The sequence below is a fragment of the Heptranchias perlo genome, chromosome 1 (assembly GCF_035084215.1).
Source record: "Heptranchias perlo isolate sHepPer1 chromosome 1, sHepPer1.hap1, whole genome shotgun sequence".
NCBI lineage: Eukaryota > Metazoa > Chordata > Chondrichthyes > Hexanchiformes > Hexanchidae > Heptranchias > Heptranchias perlo.
The window spans coordinates 165,388,308-165,411,722 of record NC_090325.1 but is presented as its reverse complement, the minus strand read 5'-3'; the positions used below and the strand labels follow the sequence as shown (position 1 = coordinate 165,411,722).

Below are 23,415 nucleotides of genomic sequence, written 5' to 3'. Positions count from 1 at the left end.
AACATTCCCAGAACTGTAACATCAATATCTAACCAGGCTGTACATAATAAAGGGTATTGCAGTTAGAAAGAAAAAGGAAAGAACTTGTATTTATGTAGAGCCTTTCATGACCTCGGGACGTCCCAAAGCACTTTACAGCTCATGAAAGACTTTTTGAAGAATAGTTACTGTTGTAATATAGGGAAACTAGATTAGTTTGTAGAGAAATTAGGTATAACTAGAATGGTTAGGCGATTTAGTTTTGTGTTTTGAACTTAGTTTAACCATTTAGACTGACAGCTAAAAAGGAGAAAAATATTACATAACATTTCATATTATATAAAACAATGTGTAGACATTTATAATTTTGGTTCACAAAGGGTAGACTTGTCAATTAAATTCGAGCCGACAGGTTTGGATTTCTCCACTAACATTGTCGTTAGTTGCATGTATTCCCATTAGTAACTATCAGAAATTACTGCATTGGTTCAAAAATAAATACAGCTGTGTCTTTTTCATAGATGGTAAGAAACACAAAAGTTCCTAGGAGTTCAACTGAGGGAGTTAGGATCATCGGTACCTGTTATAGGCCTCCAGGTAAAGGGGCCCATCATGAGGCACAAATTAAAAGGACAACAGAATTAGGCCTTTTTTTGATTGACCTGTAGGGGTGACACTAAGTTGCTCCAGTGTCATCAATATGGCAAGGGCACCATTAATATAACAAATAAACAAAACATTCCAATTAAATAATATGCTTGATAAACAACAGAAAAAAGAACACCAATTAAATTATAATATTGTCACTGGTGTCTACAATACATTCCGTACGCTGCAGTGCCCACCAATCATGAAAGGCCTCAAGCGTACCGCTGAACATCGCATGCTCCCTCTCCAAGGCAACCCGGGCACGAAGAATGCTGTGGAAGAGAGGCAGGCAGCCACAGTGTCCTGCCCCATGGTCCCTGCACACCATGGACCTACAAATTGCCGTTTTCGCAAGGCCTAGGAGCAGGCCCATGAGAAGGTCCACCGACATACTCACCTACCTCTGCACCGGGTGGCCAAAGATCAGGAACTCGGGGCTAAAATGTAGCCAAAAGTGGAGGAGCAGCCCCTTCAAATAGCTGAAGAAGAGCTGCAACCTCTCATACTGCATATATACATGAATATGGACTCCTCTAGGCCACAAAAATCACATGGGACCTTAAAGTCCTTGAAGGTACTAAAAAATCTATTGCACACTACCGTTCCATGCAACACTCTCCACCCCAGATCCCCAATGGTGCAGGGAAGAGCTCCTGCATAGAGAGCCATCCGTTGGGGCCTCCCGTCTCCGCCGGACGGCAAGATGGAACGCTAGGGCATGTCCGGACGGAAGACAAGGGTGAGGAAGTGGAGAGTGTGCAAGAAATTCCTCCGTGCAGAGTAGAATGGCACAAGGAGCATTTACGAGAGACGGCTCAAGTTGTGAGATGCAGGTTCCTAAAGGAGGTTTTGGCGTTTTGCGTCAATGAGAAATTCCACCCGAACGGGAGTAAGATCGAGCAGGATCCTTCCACACTCGTGACCCTCCTCAATATACCTAGTAGAGTCAGGGACGAGTGCAACCTTTATCGCCTGGATAGCTTTGGTCGCGGGCCGGACATAGCGCCAGGACATCTGATGTGCAAAAGTCGCCGGTGACATCCAGCCCACTCCGCCGCCATCCACTATGTCCCTGACTCTGGTTATCTTCGCAGTCAGGGCTCTGTGCTCCACCAGTCACGTGTTTGCAGAATTAGGTAGCGTTTGAGTAATGGGGGATTTTAATTTCCGAGGTATTCAATAGTGATCAACCAAGTGTGGACTGGGTAGGGCTGAAATATTTGTAGGTGTTATAAATGACTGCTTTTTTACACAGCATGTTAGAGATGAAATCATGTACTAAATGTAATTCTTAGCAATGACCCTGATTATAGTATCAGACCTTCATCTGCGAAACACCTTGGCAACAGCGACTATAACATTGTTAGATTTAACTTGATCAGCCAAGCTAATACTGCTGAAAATTTAATGCTAGTGCCAGATTATAAGGCGGCTAAATTTACAAAAATAACAGAGGACTTCAGTAAGGTTGACTGGGGGGATCCTACTAAGCAGCAATATCTGCAGCACTTTTAAAAGGCAATACTTTTAAAACCATTTGTATGCATAAAGAAAGCATATATATCCTTCAGGTCAAAAGAAGGGCACATGGTAAAACAAAATCAAAATGGCCAAATGGAGATATCTGAAGACAAATTAAATTAAATCGTAAATATTTGACCAGGTACAAGATAACATACTCTCAAACGATAGGGATAGGTGTCAGACTCAGTTGAAGATAACTAAATCTGCTATCAAATTGGCCAAAGAGCAATAGAAAATACGATAATGGATTGGTGTGGTAGTGATAGCAAGGCCTTTTTTGTAAAGCTATGCTAGGGGTTAGAGAATAACCCTGGACAATATAGGCCATGGAGGGATTCTATAGAGCAGGTTTTCGTGGAGTCCCAAGATGCCTGAGGTTTTAAATGGTCACTTTGCATCAATTTTCACTACTGAAGATGAAGCTGAGTTGCCGGTGTTACTTAGAGGTGATGCTAAATTTGAATGTGTAGACATGGATGTAGAAATAGTTCATACGAGAAATAGAGCTCTTAAAACAGATTAGGCTGCTGGTCCTAGGGTGCTGAAATTAGCAGCGGCTGGATAGTGCAAACCTCTGGCTTATATACTTGACAGCTCACTGAGGTCTGGGATTGTTCCTATAGACTGGAGAGAGGCACATCTGGTGCTAATATTTACAAAGGGCAATGAGTTAGAACCAGGAAATTATAGGATCATTTGTTTAACTTCAGTTATAGGCAAGATACATTGAATTATATAGATATCACAACACAGAAAAATGCCATTTTGCCCAACCAGTCCATGCTGGTGTTTATCCTTCACAGGAACAGGTGAGAGTAACTGCCTTTGACATCAAGGCAGCATTTGACCGAGTGTGGCACCAAGGAGCCCTAGTAAAATTGAAGTCAATGGGAATCAGGGGGAAAACTCTCCAGTGGCTGGAGTCATACCTAGCACAAAGGAAGATGGTAGTGGTTGTTGGAGACCAATCTTCTCAGCCCCAGGACATTGCTGCAGGAGTTCCTCAGGGCAGTGTCCTAGGCCCAACCATCTGCAGCTGCTTCATCAATGGCCTTCGCTTCATCATAAGGTCAGAAGCTCGACACCATCCAGGACAAAGCAGCCCGCTTGATTGGCACCCCATCCACCACCCTAAACTTTCACTCCCTCCACCACCGGCACACAGTGGCTGCAGTATGTACCATCCACAGGATGCACTGCAGCAACTCGCCAAGGCTTCTTCCACAGCACCTCCCAAACCCGCGACCTCTACCACCTAGAAGGACACGGGCAGCAGGCACATGGGAACAACACCACCTGCACGTTCCCCTCCAAGTCACACACCATCCTGACTTGGAAATACATCACCGTTCCTTCATCGTCGCTGGGTCAAAATCCTGGAACGCCCTACCTAACAGCACTGTGGGAGAACCTTCACCACACGGACTGCAGCGGTTCAAGAAGGCGGCTCACCACCACCTTCTCGGGGGGCAATTAGGGATGGGCAATAAATGCTAGCCTTGCCAGCGACACCCACATCCCATAAACGAATTTTAAAAAAATTCCATGAGCTCACTCCGTTCCCATATCCCTTTATTCCCTTAGAAAGTATTATTAGCGATATGGTGTATGATCATCTAGAATAAGCATAGGTTATTAGAGAATCCCAGTTTGGCTTCTGGAAAAGGAGGTCCCAACTCACCCAACTGATTGAAGTTTTATAGAGATTACAAAATTGGTGGATGATGGAAGTCGAGTAGGTATTGCGTGTCTTGGTATTCAAAAGGCCTTTTGATAAAGTGCCGTAGAAAAGGCTGCTAAGTACGATTGCGTTGTGTGATTGGTAGGCAGATCTTAGATTGGATAGCAAATTGGTTGCATTTGCATAGAGTGAGGGTGGTTGTTAATGGCAGAAGCCCTGTATGGGGGCTTGTCAGTAGTAGGGCCTGTGGGGATTTGTGTTAGATTAGTTGACCCTCACCATATTTATTAATGATTTAGATAAAGGCATCATGAGAACAGTCTGTAATTCTGTTGATGACACAAAGATAAGTGCAGCCATTAGGGCCTTCAAGGAAATAAATAGTTTTAAGGTGGATCTACACACATTGGGGGAATCGGCTAATGTGTAGTAGATATCATTCAATGCAGACAAGTGCAGTGTGATGCATTTGGACTGTGGTAATTCTAAGCATGTATACATGGGAACCTTGGATGACTCGGGAGATTGAGGCACTAGTCAAAAAGAAGAAGGAGGCATATGACATGCATAGGCAGCTGGGATCAAGTGGATCCCTTGAAGAGTATAGAGATTGCCGGAGTAGAGTTAAGAGAGAAATCAGGAGGGCAAAAAGGGGATATGAGATTGCTTTGGCAGATCAGGCAAAGGTGAATCCAAAGAGCTTCTACAAATACATAAAGGGCAAAAGGGTAACTAGGGAGAGAGTAGGGCCTCTTAAGGATCAACAAGGTCATCTATGTGCGGAACCACAAGAGATGGGTGAGATCCTGAATGAATATTTCACATCGGTATTTACGGTTGAGAAAGGCATGGATGTTAGGGAACTTGGGGAAATAAATAGTGATGCCTTGAGGAGTGTACATATTACAGAGAGGGAGGTGCTGGAAGTCTTAACGCGCATCAAGGTAGATAAATCTCCGGGACCTGATGAAATGTATCCCAGGACGTTATGGGAGGTTAGGGAGGAAATTGCGGGTCCCCTAGCAGAGATATTTGAATCATCCACCGCTACAGGTGAGGTGCCTGAAGATTGGAGGGTAGCAAATGTTGTGCATTTGTTTAAGAAGGGCGGCAGGGAAAAGCCTGGGAACTACAGACCAGTGAGCCTGACATCTGTAGTGGGTAAGTTGTTAGAGGGTATTCTGAGGGACAGGATCTACAGGCATTTGGAGAGGCAGGGACTAATTAGGAACAGTCAGCATGGTTTTGTGAGAGGAAAATCATGTCTCACGAATTTGATTGAGTTTTTTGAAGGGGTAACCAAGAAGATAGATGAGGGCTGTGCAGTAGACGTGGTCTACATGGACTTCAGCAAAGCATTTGACAAGGTACCGCATGGTAGGTTGTTACATAAGGTTAAATCTCATGGGATCCAAGGTGAGGTAGCCAATTGGATACAAAATTGGCTTGATGACAGAAGACAGAGGGTGGTTGTCGAGGGTTGTTTTTCAAACTGGATGCCTGTGTCCAGCGGTGTGCCTCAGGGATCGGTGCTGGGTCCGCTGTTATTTGTTATTTATATTAATGATTTGGATGAGAATTTAGGAGGCATGGTTAGTAAGTTTGCAGATGACACCAAGATTGGTGGCATTGTGGACAGTGAAGAAGGTTATCTAGGATTGCAACGGGATCTTGATCAATTGGGCCAGTGGGCCGATGAATGGCAGATGGAGTTTAATTTAGATAAATGTGAGGTGATGCATTTTGGTAGATCGAATCGGGCCAGGACCTACTCCGTTAATGGTAGGGCGTTGGGGAGAGTTATAGAACAAAGAGATCTGGGAGTACAGATTCATAGCTCCTTGAAAGTGGAGTCACAGGTGGATAGGGTGGTGAAGAAGGCATTCAGCATGCTTGGTTTCATTGGTCAGAACATTGAATGCAGGAGTTGGGATGTCTTGTTGAAGTTGTACAGGGCATTGGTGAGGCCACACTTGGAGTACTGTGTACAGTTCTGGTCACCCTATTATAGAAAGGATATTATTAAATTAGAAAGAGTGCAGAAAAGATTTACTAGGATGCTACCGGGACTTGATGGTTTGACTTACAGGGAGAGGTTAGACAGACTGGGACTTTTTTCCCTGGAGAGTAGGAGGTTAAGGGGTGATCTTATAGAAGTCTATAAAATAATGAGGGGCATAGATAAGGTCGATAGTCAAAATCTTTTCCCAAAGGTAGGGGAGTCTATAACGAGGGGGCACAGATTTAAGGTGAGAGGGGAGAGATACAAAAGGGTCCAGAGGGGCAATTTTTTCACTCAAAGGGTGGTGAGTGTCTGGAACGAGCTGCCAGAGGCAGTAGTAGAGGCGGGTACAATTTTGTCTTTTAAAAAGCATTTGGACAGTTACATGGGTAAGATGGGTATAGAGGGATATGGGCCAAGTGCAGGCAATTGGGACTAGCTTAGTGGTATAAACTGGGCGACATGGACATGTTGGGCCGAAGGGCCTGTTTCCATGTTGTAACTTCTATGATTCTATGATTCTATGATGCAGGGTTGCCTCCTCAAGGCTGCTGAGCAGGAGGAGGACCTGGGAGCTGTAGTTCATGAAACTCTGAAGGTCCATGATCAGTGTTATGAGGCTGTTATGAAAGCATGTAGGATGTTAGGCTCCATAGCTAGGACAATTAAATATAAAACTAGAAGTACAATTCTTAACTTGTACAATTGTAAACAATTTTACAACACCAAGTTATAGTCCAGCAATTTTATTTTAAATTCACAAGCTTTCGGAGGCTTCCTCCTTCGTCAGGTGACGAAGGAGGAAGCCTCCGAAAGCTTGTGAATTTAAAATAAAATTGCTGGACTATAACTTGGTGTTGTAAAATTGTTTACAATTGTCAACCCCAGTCCATCACCGGCATCTCCACATCATAACTTGTACAAGGCCTTGGTTCAGCAATATCTAGAATACTGCACCTAGTTTTGGTTCGCTCATATAGCAGGTGATATCGAGGCCCTGGATAAGTTCCACTCAATTGATACCTAGTTTAAGGGCCCTTAGTTATCAGCATAGGCATAGGAAACTGGGGTCCAGGTCCAAGCTGCAGACATTGCGATGCATCTGGGAGGAGGAGAGTTACATGGACACTTTGATCCAGGAGCCAGTCACACCCCTTAGATTAGGTAGTATTTTAGATTCGTTCAGGGACAGAAGGGTGTGACTGTGAGTCAGGCAGGTATGGGGACCCAGGATCTAGTGATGGAGGAGCCGCAGTCCTTGACCTTGTCCAACAGGTACGAGATACTTGCTACCTGTATAGATGAGTGCATAGACTGCAGGGAGGATGGGCAACCTGACCACGGCACTGTGGTACAGGAGGCCATACAAGTAATGGGGGGTAAAAAGGAATGTGGTGGGTGGTAGGGGATAGTATAGTCAGCGGGATAGACACTGTTCTCTGCAGCCATGACCGGGAGTCCTGAAGGCTCTATTGTCTGCCCGGTGCCAGGGTTAAGGATATCTCCTCATGGCTGGAAAAGAACTTGGAGCAAGAGGGAGAGGATCCAGTTGTCGTGATCCATGAAGGAACCAACGACATAGGTAGAACTAAGAATGAGATTTGAGGAGCTAGGGTCTAAATTAATAAGCAGAACCTCAAAGATAATATTCTCCGGATTACTACCTGAGCCACATGCAAATTGCCATAGGGACAAACAGATCATAGTGTTAAATGCGTGGCTCAGAGTGGTGTGGGAGGAAGGGGTTTTGATTCATGGGGCACTGAGACCAGTACTGGGGAAAGAGGGAGCTGTTCCGACAGGACAGGCTCCATTTAAACCGGGCTGGGACCAGCGTCCCGGCAAATCGAATAACTAGGGCTGTAGATAGGGCTTTAAACTAAAAAGGCGGGGGGAGGGGTCACGAGAGGAAATTTAGAAATCTAATGAGAAAAGTTAAGACAACAGAACAGTGTAGTGAGTTGGGTAAACATAAGCAGAGTGTGGCAGGAAGGGGCAGAGAGTTTACCAGTAATAGTACAACAACAAGTAAGGTCAAAGCAGGAAAAAATGGTAAAAAGGCAAAATTAAAGGCTCTTTATCTGAATGCATGGAGCATTCGTAACAAGATAGATGAATTAATTGCTCAAATAGAGATAAATGGGTTTGACCTCATTTGCCATTACAGAGACATGGTTGCAAAATGACCAAGGTTGGGAACTAAATATTTATAAAAGACAGGCAGAATGTAAAAGAATGGGTGTAGCCCTAATAATAAAGGATGACATAAGGACAGTGGTGAGAAAGGATCTTGGCTCCGAAGATCAGGAAGTAGACGTCATGGAACCAGCCAGGGAACAAACCATTTTAGATCTTGTATTATGTAATGAGATAGGGTTAATTAGTAATCTCGCAGTAAAAGAACCTCTAGGGAAGAGTGATCATAATATGATAGAATTTCACATTGAGTTTGAAAGTAACGTACTTAAGTCAGAAACTAGATTCTTCAAATTAAATAAAGCCAATTACATAGGTATGAGGGGGGAGTTGTCAAAGGTAGATTGGGAAATTAAATTAAAGGATATGAAAGTTGAAAAACAATGGCAAACATTTAAAGAACTATTTCAATATTCTCAACAAGTATACATTCCATTGAGAAATAAAAACTCCACGGGAAAAGTGATCCACCCGTGGCTAACTACAGAAGTTAAGGAGAGTATTAGATTGAAAGAAGAGGCCTATAATGTTGTCAAGAAGAGTAATAAGCCTGGGAATTGGGAGAGTTTTAGAAACCAACAAAGGACAACCAAAAATTGATAAAAAGGGAGAAAATAGAATATGAAAGTAAACTAGCAAGAAATATAAAAATGGATTGTAAGAGCTTCTACAAGTATGTAAAAAGTAAGAGAGTAGCAAAAGTAAACATTGGTCCCTTAGAGGCTGAGACAGGAGAAATTATAATAGGGAATCAGGAAATGGCAGATGTGTTAAACAAATATTTTTTATTTGTCTTCACAGTAAAAGACACAAAAAGCATACCAAAAATAGTGGGGTACCAAAGGGTAAATGAGAGCGAGGAACTTAAAACAATTAATATCAGTAGGGAAAAAGTACTGGACAAACTAATGAGACTAAAATCCAACAAATCCCCTGGACCTGATGGCCTACATCCTAGGGTTCTAAAAGAGGTGGCTGCAGAGATAGTGGTTGCATTGGTTATGATCTTGCAAAATTCTCTAGATTCTGGAAAGGTCCCAGTGGACTGGAAGGTAGCAAATGTCACCCCGCTATTCGAGAAGGGAGGGAGAGAGAAAACAGGGAACTTCAGGCCAGTTAGCCTGATATTAGTCGTCGGGAAAATGCTGGAATCCATTATTAAGGAAGTGGTAACAGGGTACTTAGAAAATCATAATATGACTAGGCAGAGTCAACATAGTTTTAGGAAAGGGAAATCATGTTTGACAAATTTATTAGAGTTTTTTGAGGATGTAACTAGCAGGGTAGATAAAGGGGAACCAGTGGATGTAATATATTTGGATTTTCAAAAGGCATTCAATAAGGTGCCAGATAAAAGGTTGTTACACAAGGTAAGGGCTCATGGGGTTGGGGGTAATATATTAGCATAGATAGAGGATTGGTTAAAGGACAGAAAACAGAGAGTAGGGATAAATGGGTTATTCTCAGGTTGGCAGGCTGTAACTAGTGGGGTGCTCCAAGGATCAGTGTTTGGGCCTCAGCTAATTACAATCTATATTAATGACTTAGATGAAGGGACTGAGTGTAATGTATCCAAGTTTGCTGATGATACAAAGCTAGATGGGAAAGTAAGCTGTCAGGAGGACACAAAGAGTCTGCAAAGGGATATAGACAGATTAAGTGAGTGGGCTATATGGTGGCTAATGGAGTATAATGTGGGGAAATGTGAGGTTATTCACTTTGGTAGGAAGAATAGAAAAACAGAATATTTTTTAAATGGTGAGACACTATTAAATGTTGGTGTTCAGAGATTTGGGTGTCCTCGCATAAGAAACACAAAAAGTTAGTATGCGGGTACAGCAGGCAATTAGGAAAGCAAATGGCATGTTGGCCTTTACTGCAAGGGGATTAGAGTACAAGAGTAAGGAAGTCTTACTACAGTTGTACAGGGCTTCAGTGAGACCTCACCTGGAGTACTGCATACAGTTTTGGTCTCTTTATCTAAGGAAGGATATACTTGCCTTGGAGTGGTACAACGAAGGTTCACTGGATTAATTCCTGGGATGAGAGGGTTGTCCTACGAGGAGAGGTTGAGTAGAATGGGCCTATTCTCGCTGGGGTTTAGGAAAATGAGTGGTGATCTCATTGAAACATATAAGATTATTAGGGGGCTTGACAGGGTAGATGCTGAGACATTGTTTCCCCTGGCTATAGAGTCTAGAACTAGGGGGCATAGTTGCAGGATAAGGGGTCGACCATTCAAGACTGAGATAAGGAGGAATTTCTTCATGCAGAGGGTTGTGAATCTTTGGAATTCTCTGATGCTGAGTCATTAAATATTTTCGAGGCTGAGATAGATAGATTTTTGGACTCTAGGGGAATCAAGGGATATGGGGATCGGGCAGGAAAATGGAGTTGAGGTCGAAGATCAGCTGCAATCTGATTGAATGGCGGAGCACACTTGAGGGGCTTTATGGCCTACTCCTGCTCCTACTTCTTATCTTCTGATGCTGTTAAACTGGGGCTTTTTACTTTGAAAAAACAAAGAATATGTCTAAGATCGTTAAGCTAATGAAGGGCTTAGATTCTGTCCAATAAGGTGCCACATAAGAGGTTGTCACACAAGATTAGGGCTCATGGGATTGGGGGTAATATATCAGTATGGATAGAGGATTGGTTAACGGACAGAAAGCAGACTGGGGGTGAACGGGTCATTTTCGGGCTGGCAGGTTGTAATTAGTGGAGTGCCACAGGGATCGGTGCTTGGGCGTTAGCTATTTACAATCTATATTAATGACTTAGATGAAGGGACCGAGTGTAATGTATTCAAGTTTCCAGTCGATATAAAGCTAGGTGAGAAAGTAAGCTGTGAGGAGGATGCATAGAGTCTGCAAAGGGATATCAACAGGTTAACTGATTGGGCAAGAAGGTGGCAGATGGGAGTATGTGGGGAAATGTGAGGTTATTCACTTTGGCAGGAAGAATAGAAAAACTGAATATTTTTTAAATGGTGAGAAACTATTAAATGTTGGTGTTCAGAGGGACTTGGGTGTCCTTGTAAACAAAACACAGAAAGTTAACATGCAGGGACAGCAAGCAATTAGGAAGGCAAATGGTATGTTGGCCTTCATTGCAGAGTACAAGAATAAGGAAGTCTTGCTGCAATTGTACAGGGCTTTGGTGAAACCATACCTGGAGTACTGTGTGCAGTTTTGGTCTCCTTACCTAAGGAGGGATATACTTGCCTTAGAGACGGTGCAACAAAGGTTCACTCGATTGATTCCTGGGATGAGAGGGTTGTCCTATGAGGTAAAATTGAGTAGAATGGGCCTATACTCTATGGAGTTTAGACAAATGAGAAGTGATCTTATTGAAACATATAAGATTCTAAGAGGGCTTGACAGGGTAGATGCTGAGAGGATGTTTCCCCTGGCTGGAGAGTCTAGAACTAGGGGACATAGTCTCAAGATAAAGGGTCGGACATTTAGGACTGAGATGAGGAGGAATTTCTTCACTCAGAGGGTCGTGAATATTTGACTAATGATAGCAGCCATCATGATCTCTTTGGAGCTCGTTTGTTTTTGGGAGGTCAGAGAGTAATCACTCTGAGTTTTTTGCTAAATTCGTTTTTTTTCTTTTTTTTTTTGCCTCTTCCAGGAAATTGGTTGATGGGGGAGAGAAGGGTGCACATGGGTTGTACCATGTTGGGACCTGACAGACTTGATGGACCACTTGATCTTTGCCTGACCTCCTTTTTCATATGTTCGTATCCATGAACATTTTTGCAAGTTTAGGTTCTTGCATTGGATATCCTGCCAAATACAGTGGTACTAGTCACTCTCACAAGCAGCCTGAATGTCTTATATGTAGGGGTGTACCCATATTGCCCAATACCTAAACATATGGTAGTATAATCCAAGGGTATAATAAAAGTAACCCCTTGTGATCGGAACTGGAGACCTCAATATTAACCTCCCCTCAACGGTAAACAATTTTACAACACCAAGTTATAGTCCAACAATTTTATTTGAAAATCCCCTCCCCTCAACGGGTGAGAGATGGTCGGGGGAGTATTAAAACGTGAAATATGTTGAACGTGACTTCAACCCGCTGTGCTGGCGGCGGATATCGGGGCATCCAAATGTCCCGCCGTGGAGATGCTTAATTAACATAATTAAATCAGGTTCCCACTGTCTAATTGGGAGCCCGATTTGAAATTTACTGCTGCTGCACGGGTTTCCCATGGGTCGGGAACTCGGCAGTGGAACGGAGGCGGGAACTACCTTGTTTGACTTAAAGACAAACTGGGCGGAACTGTAAATGGGTAAAACTACTGATGAACAGATGTTCAAATAAGTATTTGGTACAATACAAGACCTGTACATACCCCTAAAGGGCAAAAGTGTAATTAAACAACCTTGGTCAACAAAAGAGGTGAGAAATAGTATAAAACTAAAAAAATGCGCTTACACAAATGCAAAGAATATTGGAGGTCCAGTAGACTGGGAGAGATATAAAGAACAGCAAGGAGTCACAAAGAAAGTAGTAAGAGCTGCAAAAAGGGAATACAAGAAAAAACTTGTGAGGAATATCAGCATAACACTAAAAGTTTTTACAAGTATATTAAGAGAAAGAGGGTGGTTAAGGGTAATGTGAGTACCTTTTAGACAGACGCAGGTGATATTGTAATTGAAAATCAGGAAACGGCAGACTTGCTAAATTATTACTTTGTATTGGTCTTCATGGTAGAGGAAGAGGATAAAGTACCAAAGATATGAGATAAACTAAAACTAAATCAAGGGGAGGAACTTGCTGGATGTAATATAAGTTAAAAAATGGTAAAGGAGAAAATAATAAGACTGAAGATTGACAAATCTCCGGGACCTGATGGTTTCCAACCCAGGTTATTAAAAGAAGTAGATGAGGAAATTGCAGATGCTTTAGTCATGATCTTCCAAAGCTCTCTTGATTCAGGAATTGTCCCCTTGTATTGGAAAAGAGCCAATGTCACTGCATTACTTAAGAAGGGTGGACAAGAGAAACCAGGAAATTATCGATCTATTAGTCCAATGTCTGTTATATGGACTTCCTGAAGGCATTCAATAAGGTTCCACACAAGAGACTGTTAGGAAAAAGGAAAGTGCATGGAACTGGAGGCAACCTATTGGTATGGGTAAGGAATTGGTTAGGAAGTAGGAGGCAGAGAGTAGGGATAATGAGTATGTACTCCAATTGGTGGGATGTGACTAGTGATGTCCCCCAGGGATCTGTACTGGGACCTCAGCTTTTTATCAATGACTTAGATGAAGAAGTCATATATCCAAGTTTGCTGACGAAGCATAGAAACATAGAAAATAGGAGCAGGAGTAGGCCATTCGGCTCTTCGAGCCTGCTCCGCCATTCAATATGATCATGGCTGATCCTCTATCTCAATACCATATTTCCGCTCTCTCCCCATACCCTTTGATGCCTTTTGTGTCTAGAAATCTTTCTAGCTCCTTCTTAAATATATTCAGTGACTTGGCCTCCACAGCCTTCTGTGGTAGAGAATGCCACAGGTTCACCACCCTCTGAGTGAAGAAATTTCTCCTCATCTCAGTCCTAAATGTCCCATCCCGTATCCTGAGACTGTGACCCCTCATTCTGGACCCCCTAGCCAGGGAAAACATCATCTCTGCATCCAATCTGTCTAGCCCTGTCAAAATTTTATATGTTTCAATGAGATCCCCTCTCATTCTTCTAAACTCGAGCGAATACAGGCCAAGTCGACCCAATCTCTTCTCATACGACAGTCCTGTCATCCCAGGAATCAATCTGGTGAACCTTCGCTGCACTCCCCCTATCGCAAGTATATCCTTTCTTAGGTAAGGAGACTAAAACTGCACACAATACTCCAGGTGTGGTCTCACCAAGGCCCTGTATAACTGCAATAAGACATCCTTGCTCCTGTACTCAAATCCTCTTGCAATGAAGGCCAACATACCATTTGCCTTCCTAACTGCTTGCTGCACCTGCATGTTTGCTTTCAGTGACTGGTGTACAAGGACACCCAGGTCCCTTTGTACATCAACATTTTCCAATCTATCACCATCTAAATAATACTCTGCCGTTCTGTTTTTCGTTCCGAAGTGGATAACTTCACATTTATCCACATTATACTGCATCTGCCATGTATTTGCCCACTCACTCAACTTGTCTAAATCGCCTTGAAGCCTCTTTGCATCCTTCTCACAACTCACGATTCCATTTAGTTTTGTGTTGTCAGCAAACTTGGAAATATTACATTTGGTTCCCTCATCCAAATCATTGATATATATTGTGAATACTGGGGCCCAAGACTGATCGCTGCGGTACCCCACTAGTCACTGCCTGCCAACCTGAAAAACAAACATTTATTCCTACTCTCTGTTTCCTGTCTGTTAACCAATTTTCAATCCATGACAATATATAACCGCTAATCCCATGTGCTTTAATTTTGCACACTAACCTCTTATGTGGGACTTTATCAAAGGCCTTCTGAAAATCCAAATAAACCACATCCACTGGTTCTCCCTTCTCTATTCTACCAGTTACATCCTCAAAAAACTCCAGTAGGTTTGTCAAAAAAGATTTCCCTTTCATAAATCCATGCAGACTTTGTCGAATCCCGACACTAAGTTACGCACAGTAAATAGAGTAGATGAGAGCAGAAAGTTGCCAAGGGACATTAACAGATTAAGTGAGTGGGCAAAATTGTGGCAGATGGAGTTCAGTGTGGGGTCATTCACTTTGGACCTAAGAAAGATAGACCAGAGTATTTTGTAAATGGTGAGAAGCTAGGAACTGTGGATGAGCAGAGAGATTTAGGGGTCCATGTACAGAATTTACAAAAAATTAGTGGACATGTACAAAAATTAAACAAAAAGGCTAATGGAATGTTAGCCTTTATCTGAAGGGGACTGGAATACAACGGGGTGGGAGTTATGCTACAGTTGTATAAAACTCTGGTTAGACCGCATCTGGAGTACTGCATTTAGTTCTGGGCACCTCAGGAAGGTGCAGTGCAAATTCACCAGAATGATACCGGAGCTAAAAGGGTTAAATTATGAGGACAGGCTGCATACACTAGGTTTGTATTCCCTTGAGTATAAAAGATTAAGGGGTTATCGAATTGACGTGTTTAAGATGATTACAGGATTTGAAAGAGTAGATAGAGAGAAACTATTTCCTCTGGTGGGGGAGCCCAGAACAAGGGGGCATAATCTTAAAATTAAGAGCTAGGTCGTTCAGGGGTGAAGACAGGAAGCATTTCTTCACACAAAGGGTAGTGGAAGCCTGGAACTCTCTCCCCCAAAAAGCTGTTGAGGCTAGGTCAATTGAAAATTTCAAAACTGAGGGTGATAGATTTTTGCTAGGCAAGGGGATTATACCCTAGGTAGGCAAATGGAGTTAAGCTACAGATCAGCCATGATCTAACTGAATGGCGAAACAGGCTTGAGGGGCTGAATGGTCCTATGTTGCTAAACAAAATAAGTCCTAATTACCACCCCCCCCCCCCCCCCCGCCCCCAAATTCTCCTTCTGAGCCTGGTCAAAGCTTGCTTCCACAGCTTGTTTAAAAACTGGCTGTGATCACAGGGTGATGAGAAACAGAGTTCCTACATCCACCCAAGCTGATGTCAGGAATGGAGGCAGGACAATGGCAAGTGCTGCAATTCCTGCCAGTCCCACCTCCAGTGACCCTAGCATGTACCAGGCACACAGTACTTTCTGGAAGGTGGAAATGGGGCTCACCAGATACTAAGTGATCATCTGTTGTAAGGCAACGAGACCATTTTTTTGTAATTTCTTCACTCTTCTGCTGGTCCTGCTGGCCCCGGTCTTCAGTGCTTGGCCAACACCATCAATTTCCTGCCCCTCCATCCAGCAGGCACCCCAGCTGTGCTGATACTGGCATGGGCACCCACACAACTTTATTTAAATAGCTTGACTCCAAGAATTCCAAGGTCTAACTTCAGAAAAACGCTTTGGCTTGTTTAAGTTTGCGGAAAGGGCCCAAAGGCTTTAGTTCTGACTAGGGTTCAGAACTCCACGAATGAATTAAGATTCACATTGTTCATGTACAAAGCTGCATTGTGAAAGTCGATGACAGACTGCTTCATCCAATGTATTGACATTTATCAAACTGTCTAAGAAATGTGTTCTAAAAAAGTGTTTTAATGCCTTGTGGACTGATTCTATTGTTATTGTCTTGTTCTCTCAGTATCTTGCTGTGTCTTACTGCTTGTGTGCATTACTCAACCTGTAAATTAATCTATTAGTTTTAGCATGTATGCATTGGTCTGACTGTAAGGGATTTTCCACCTTTTGAAACAGGAAAACAGGGGAACGTGATGCACATCTCATATAATCTCCAGTAGTCAATACCAGTTAGGGGGTAATTGTCAATCCTGGGCATAATATCCCATTTATGTATAAGGGTGAAGGTTTCAGTTGATAGCAGATTCTATATGCTCATGGAAACTGCCTATTTGTCTTGAGCACAAGACAAAAGTATTGGGAGAAAGCCTTAACTGTAACATGGCTATCCATCTGAGTTTCTGGTCAGCTAGTGATACTATGCATTTCAGACTTTGGGATCCTCATGCAGGCTCTTTGCTGCTCAAGCATAATCAGGTTGGATTTAAGAATTGGACTGAGACTCAGAGGATCCAAACTTTTAAGTAATTAAGCCAAGGTTCAATAATGTAAGTAGGCGAGCTGGTAACATTTTGCATGCATCAATATAAAAGTTTGACAGTGTTAAGTAACAACAACATTTGTTTATTTAGGAAAAAAATGAAAATTTGATATAACTATAATTCCCACCATAATGTTCTCATATCCTAATATATACAAATACTTACCAGATGCCATTCTGTTCCTTATTTAGTAAGTTAGTGATGTCCTATGCAAAAGTTTTATTTATGCAAATCTATTCCACAAAGACCATATTTTATATATGTATATTACTGATAATTTATGTTTCATATATTTTTCATCTTTCAGTGAGGAATTGGGTGTTACACTGGCACCTCTGGGATCTAAGTTTGAATACAGTCCAGACTAATGGGATGAAAGTTTCTCATCTCTACAAGGGTGACAATAAAATAAGATGGGACAGTTGCAACCAGATCGTAGTGAACGTGTGTCCACTGCATATAATCGACTACAAGTGAGAAATGTCCCTAAGAGTTAAGGATGGCTGATGAGGAAACAGAAAATGTTAAACTGGTGCAACACAGGAAAGGATGCTCTTCAGTGGTTGGGGTTAAAGCACATTGTAAGGGCGCAGTAGTGGGACCTTTATGGTGCATTTAGTAATTCAAAATGCCATTTAGACTCACATGTTGATTTGTTGAATGCAGTGCCCTATTTCAGTGCATCCAAAATATTGCTGCCCTTATCCTATCCCACACCAAGTCCTGCAGACCTATCAACCCCTGTCCTTGCTGACCTACATTGGTTCCCAATCCTCCAATGCCTCAAAATTCTCATCCTCGTGTTTACATCCTTTTATGGCCTCACTCCTTCGTGTCTCTGTAACCTCCTCCATCCCCACAGCCCCCAGAAGTCTGTGTTCCTCTGACTCTGACCTCACGCACCCCCTTTTCGTCCCACCATTGGATGTCGTACTTTCAGCTGTCTAGGCCCTACACTCTGGAATTGCCTCCTTAAACCTCTCCACCTCTTTCTTCTCGTCTCTGAGTCAGAAGGTTGTGGGTTCAAGTACTATTCCAGAGACTTGAGCACATAATCTAGGCTGACACTCTGTTAGATGCTGTCTTTTGGATGAGACGTTAAACCGAGGCTCCATCTGCCCTCTCAGGTGGACATAAAAGATCCCACAGCATAATTCGAAGAAGAGCAGGGAGGTTCTCCCTGGTGTCCTGGCCAATTTGTGTCCCTCAACCAACATCACTAAAACAGATTATCGGGTCTTTATCACATTGCTGTTTGTGGGACCTTGCTGTGCGCAATTTGGCTGCCGCATTTCCTACATTACAACAGTGAATACACTTCAAATGTATTTCATTGCCTGTAAAGCACTTTGGGACGTCCTGAAGTCGTGAAAGGTGCTATATAACTGCAAGTGTTTCTTTCTTTAAAACCCACCTCTTCAACCAAGCTTTTGGTCACCCCTCCTTATAACTCCTTCTTTGGCTCAGCTTCCACTTTTGTCTAATTGCACTTTTGCAAAGTGCCTTGGGACTGTTTTCTGTGTTAAATGCAAGTGGTTGTTGTATTATGTCTGTACTTTGAGTTGTTCTAGCTCAACTTGTTTGCCGCACTGCCAATGCAACTTGGAATTACAGCTATTATTCTGGTGCTTGGGCTTTACCTCGAAATTGTGTTGTGCTCCTTCCCTTGACCACAAGTACTCCCATTTTACCTTAGATTTCCTCAGCTGCAAAGACACTTAGTGTATTTGTATGACATTCCTTTTGTACTCTTTCAATGTAGAATTAACTCCTCTATTAAAATAGTACACAAAGGGGTGTCATACTAATGTGCTAAGCATTTGCTAATATCACAGACAGTAGTTTTTAGGCTACAGGATCGGAAAGGATCATTACATTCCATCAGGCCAGTCCAAAAGTCCGGAAAATATTATATAGCACCCTCTCGTGCCCCTCATTTCCCTCAATAAATATTGATCCAACACCCTATCAAATTTACCAGCACAATCTGCATTCATGTATGATTTGCATTAAGGTTTCAAATGAAAAGCTAAATTATGAATAGTTTGGTCAGTGCACGGCAATACGTGGTTTCAAACTTTCTTATTTTTATTGGCAAGTCCTATGCAATACATATGTGATGCTGATACTTGTTGATTTTATCTCAGTTGATTGTCTTATGTCTTCCTAATCAATGTACTATAATGTTAGTGCTTTTATTTCTTCTGTAATACTTTTTGAGTTCAAAAGTAAAATTCTGAAAAGTGAAAGTTGTGAATAAAATTCTACCTTTCAATAAGTGCACAGTATCAGATCAGCATTGATAATACTGAAGGTTTTTTTAAATTAATTTTTTTCACTTCTTCCCCCTCGTCTTTTGCAGGTGCTGACTCATATTATGTGCAGTTCTGCTGGCGACATCAGCCCTCTAGTACTCACACAAGTGGTCATTCTTCATGTGTGAACCAAACAGTGAATCCTGTTTGAACATGGGGAGCACCAAGCCAAGCCTAATTTGATCTTCATTCAAATAGCGATTATATTGGAAATCTGTTTAATTTTTCCTGCCCTATATTGAGATTAACCTACATCTCCTGAGTTGAGATCAGTTAACTTAGCACAGAGTAGGGATCAACCTGAGGCATTCTTGACCCATATGTCTCAGTGCCACACTGCAGTCCGCTTACTACTTTGAGGGGAGGTGTGTGTTTTTTTTTCTGTTGTTGCAGCTGTGGTTCTTCAGCTGGATTTATTGTGCATGCAACGAACCTAGAGCTTCCCACTGCTGCATCTTCTATTTTCTGGAACTCGCATATTTGAGAATATAAACCATCTTGTTGATGAGGCTACATTTCACATTCAGCAACTGGTGTATTTTGCAGGATAAATTATTTGTGAATGAAAACGGACACTTGTGATGAGACTAAATTTCACATCTTGGAACTGGCTTTTTTCAGATTTTAGTAGCTCCTCTGGGATTAAGTGCCATCATTTTGGAATACAATTTGGAACAGTGTTTTAGCTCTGATGGAAAGTTTGACTCTCTCTGTTACGGTGTTGTTCTGTTTGAAGAATTTCTATTTGTTGGACTTGTCATTATATACTGTGTCCATGTTTGCTGCTGCAACTTTGCTATATCCTATGTGCATCTGTTTCCTTTCTCATAGAGTCATAGAGTTTCTGTACAAAGTTAACTCACAGAATCAATGTATGACAGAAATTTGATGTATTTTGTTTTTCAAATTATGCAAAAAGCTTCCAATAGCTTTTGTTCAGAAATGTTGGCAGCAGAAGTGCTAGCTTGATATTTTTAAAATCAATAGCATGTCTAGGATGTGTTTAGTGATGTGGGAGTTTTGATGTGCACTGCATGTATCTGATGATCTCTTGTGTTTGTTTTGCCTGAGCAGATAGTTTTAAAATACTGAGATGTTTTAGTAAAATTATGTTACATTGTCTTCACATTCTGTGGAAACTAAACTTATCAGATGTGCTATAAACCTAATAATATATTAAACAATGACAGTTTAAGAGTAAATGCTCCCAGAATTCAGCCCATCAGTTCTGAAAAAGATTTTTGGGGGTTATAATTTCAATTTCCAAAATTTACAACACTATCAGCAGTGATTCCCTCCTTTCATACTTTACCTGAACCTTGACATACACAGACAGCTTTTATCGCGTGAGCCTTTAAAACTCCATGTACACCTGCATCAGGTGGTATGGTGGTAACACTAACCACTAATTGCTGCAGTTCACTAAAAGTAAGGCATGTTAATAAGCAGTCTCACTGCTTTAAGGAAACACGTTGTAAAATGTATCTCAGAATTTGCATGTTGCTCCTAAGGTATAATACTCCAATGTAGCTGAACTTTAAAAAAATGTTATCATTAAATTTGAACAAGGTATATCTTTGCTTCATATCCAAACCGGAAAAAGGGCAGTAGAACAGTAGGAACATGGCAACATGCTGACCTGTAAGGTTTGCTTTGCTAATTATGAAAATTCATTGAAAGCCTTAATCACACAAATAAGTAATGCTTCAACTTCATAAGGCAGAGAAGTATGTCGACAAAATGCTCTTTTGTTTAAAATATCCAGATTTTACGGGGTAGATTTTTATCTTCACTGCTTGGGCACTAATCTGGTGGAACGGATCGCCTGCCTGTTATAGAACCTGCCCGATTTTCATTCCATTGATTACAATTGGAATGAAGGTCGGGCGGGTTATTTAACGGACAGGCGATCCATTCTGCCAGATTACCACCCAGGCGATGAAGACAAAAATCCACCCTGTGTCCGGTTTACATTTTAGAAATTTCTGGACAGCCCATTTAAGAATCGGATGGGTGGCAACCTGAATAAGGTAGCTCGATCGAGGTGTAACAAAGGCACGGCTTGTGGTTTCAGGTTCAAAAGAATGTACACATACAACCTTTAAACAATAGCCCAGTATTTCTTTTAACATCTGAGGGAACATCTGGGAGCCAGTATTTCCTTTTTATACATAACATTATTGAAGAAAACAGTCTGCATATGAGGGCATGTTTGTCTTCACCCATTATGCTTAGAAATGAAAGCAGCACATTTTCATAGGCTAAAGAGCTGTTATTTATTAAACATGCCCACACTGGAATAATCTGGAGGCTTTCACTATATTACTTTTCTACTTCATTGTGTATAAATGTAAACATAATATGCAAGTGGCCTCAGACAGACAAAAAATCTACCAGCCTTACTGGTTCCACCTGTGGCCTTAACCAAAGGTTGTGGTCACTTCAGAGCCTACCCACAGGAAGTGAGGAGGAACACTAATAAAGAGGGGTTGAGATATTCAGTCTTTCACACTGGTGCAGTCACAGGCTATGAGCGCTTTGTGGATTAGGGTTGAACAATAGGTGGCCAAAGACTGCTTTTCACGAGTGCTGAGCCCTCCCTCAGCTTAAATAAACCGCTATGTTTGTTCAGCTTTATCTTCATGGCACTGTGAAGTACTGAGGTCAGGGAGAGGAGTAAAATTCAAGGCAGACAGGTATCTCATTTACCATTCCTAGCTTCAAAATAATGAAACATATTTTTCAGCGTAGAAAAATGCCATTCAGTCCAACATGTCTGCGGCAGTTCTGTGAAAGGGCTTTCTATTTAGTCCCATTCCCCTATCCTTGCCCTTACCTAATATCTCCTTTGTCTCAGCATCCATTTTTGTCTGTGAAATGCCCTGGGATGCTTTTCTATTTTAAAGGCTATATAAATGCGAGATGTTGTTGTTTGTCTATTTCCCTTTTATAAGCTATTAAAGATTCTGCTCTCCTCTCACCTCTGTTTCCAGTAAGATATTCCAATGGGGGTTTCCTTTGCTTTCCCGCCCAAATAAGGAGCAATTTAGGGCAGAGAGACCTATCACCAGCTCACTGGCCTGCCAGCACCTTTGCTGGCCACTCCTTCCTCACAGGTGACAGGGTTCAGGTTCCTGGTCCATTTCCCATCCATGTGTCTCTGTTCCCGCCATTCCCCAAGGTGCAGGGGTAGTGGTACGAGGATCCCCCTCCCCCCCCCACCACCGACCCAAGTCCCCTGATGGAAGGAGAGGGCTTTGTGCCGTTGTCTTCCATCTCCATTTTGGCGCCCCAGTACTTCAGTGGGATAGCCCCTTTATTTTGACTCCCATCTCTACTGGTGGAGCAGAGGCAGTCCCACTGCAGTACCGCCTGGATCATCCTGTTGGTCACTAGCAGGCTCCCATTTGCTGTTGCTAATCCTGCCAGAAAGACCTAATGACCTCTGATCCAGGAAACTGGGCTGGGGTCATAGTGTGGTCAGAGCGATGGGCAGAAATCCCACACCAACCCTGTTGGGGTGAAATCAGGAAAATCCAATCTTCCACATCCTAACAACATCCTGTGTATAAACAAAATATTCTCCAAACTTGTCTCTTCCTTCTTTTAGTGATTATCTAGTTACTAACTCATGGACCAGTTGAAGCAGTTTTTCTCTTTTACCTTAAAAAAACTCCCATATCTATATTTTATATGTATATATAAAATTTAGTGTATTTTCTACATCTTATCTGATAGATATAAAATTGCAACTGCAAGTGAATAAAAATACAACATTAATGCAATACCTTAATCACTTCTTTCAAAAACGTTCCAAAGCACTTCATAAAATGAATTACTGTATTTCTTATTGTAGAACTGCAATTTTAACATTAATATTAAAAGGTAAATCTCATCCCACTACTAATCTACAGAATTAGTGCAATATGTAGAACAGTTGTTGCAGTTTCTATCGCTGTAGTGTCTTTGAGAATGTCATTCAGAGCACAATTTTTCAAAACTGGCTAAATTTGCAAGCACACAAGACGATGCATAGAAACATAGAAAATAGGAGCAAGAATAGGCCATTCAAAATGATCATGGCTGATTGTTTAACTCAGTACCCTGTTTCCGCTTTATCCCCATATCCCTTGATCCCTTGAGCAATGCGATGATATTGGTACTCAGCAATGATGCCCATATGCATTAGCATTTGCAGTAATGTTGGTAGTGCTCCTAAATTCAGGAGGAACTACAGCATCCAAGGTTTTGGCCATTATAACTGAACTGAAATAAGTAAAGGTGAGTGGGCCATCAAAGTAATGGGGTTGATTTTAGGATGGCCGAGCGGGTGCATTGGGGGCGGGGGTCTCGTAAAATCGGGGAATCCCGG

General features: G+C 42.0%; 1 protein-coding gene across 7 annotated transcripts in view; it reads right to left on the bottom strand.

The window, feature by feature from the left end:
• Positions 1 to 23,415, bottom strand: part of afg2a (AFG2 AAA ATPase homolog A) — a 553,942-nt gene that overhangs the window by 53,740 nt on the left and 476,787 nt on the right. The gene's annotated exons all lie outside the window — the stretch shown is intronic.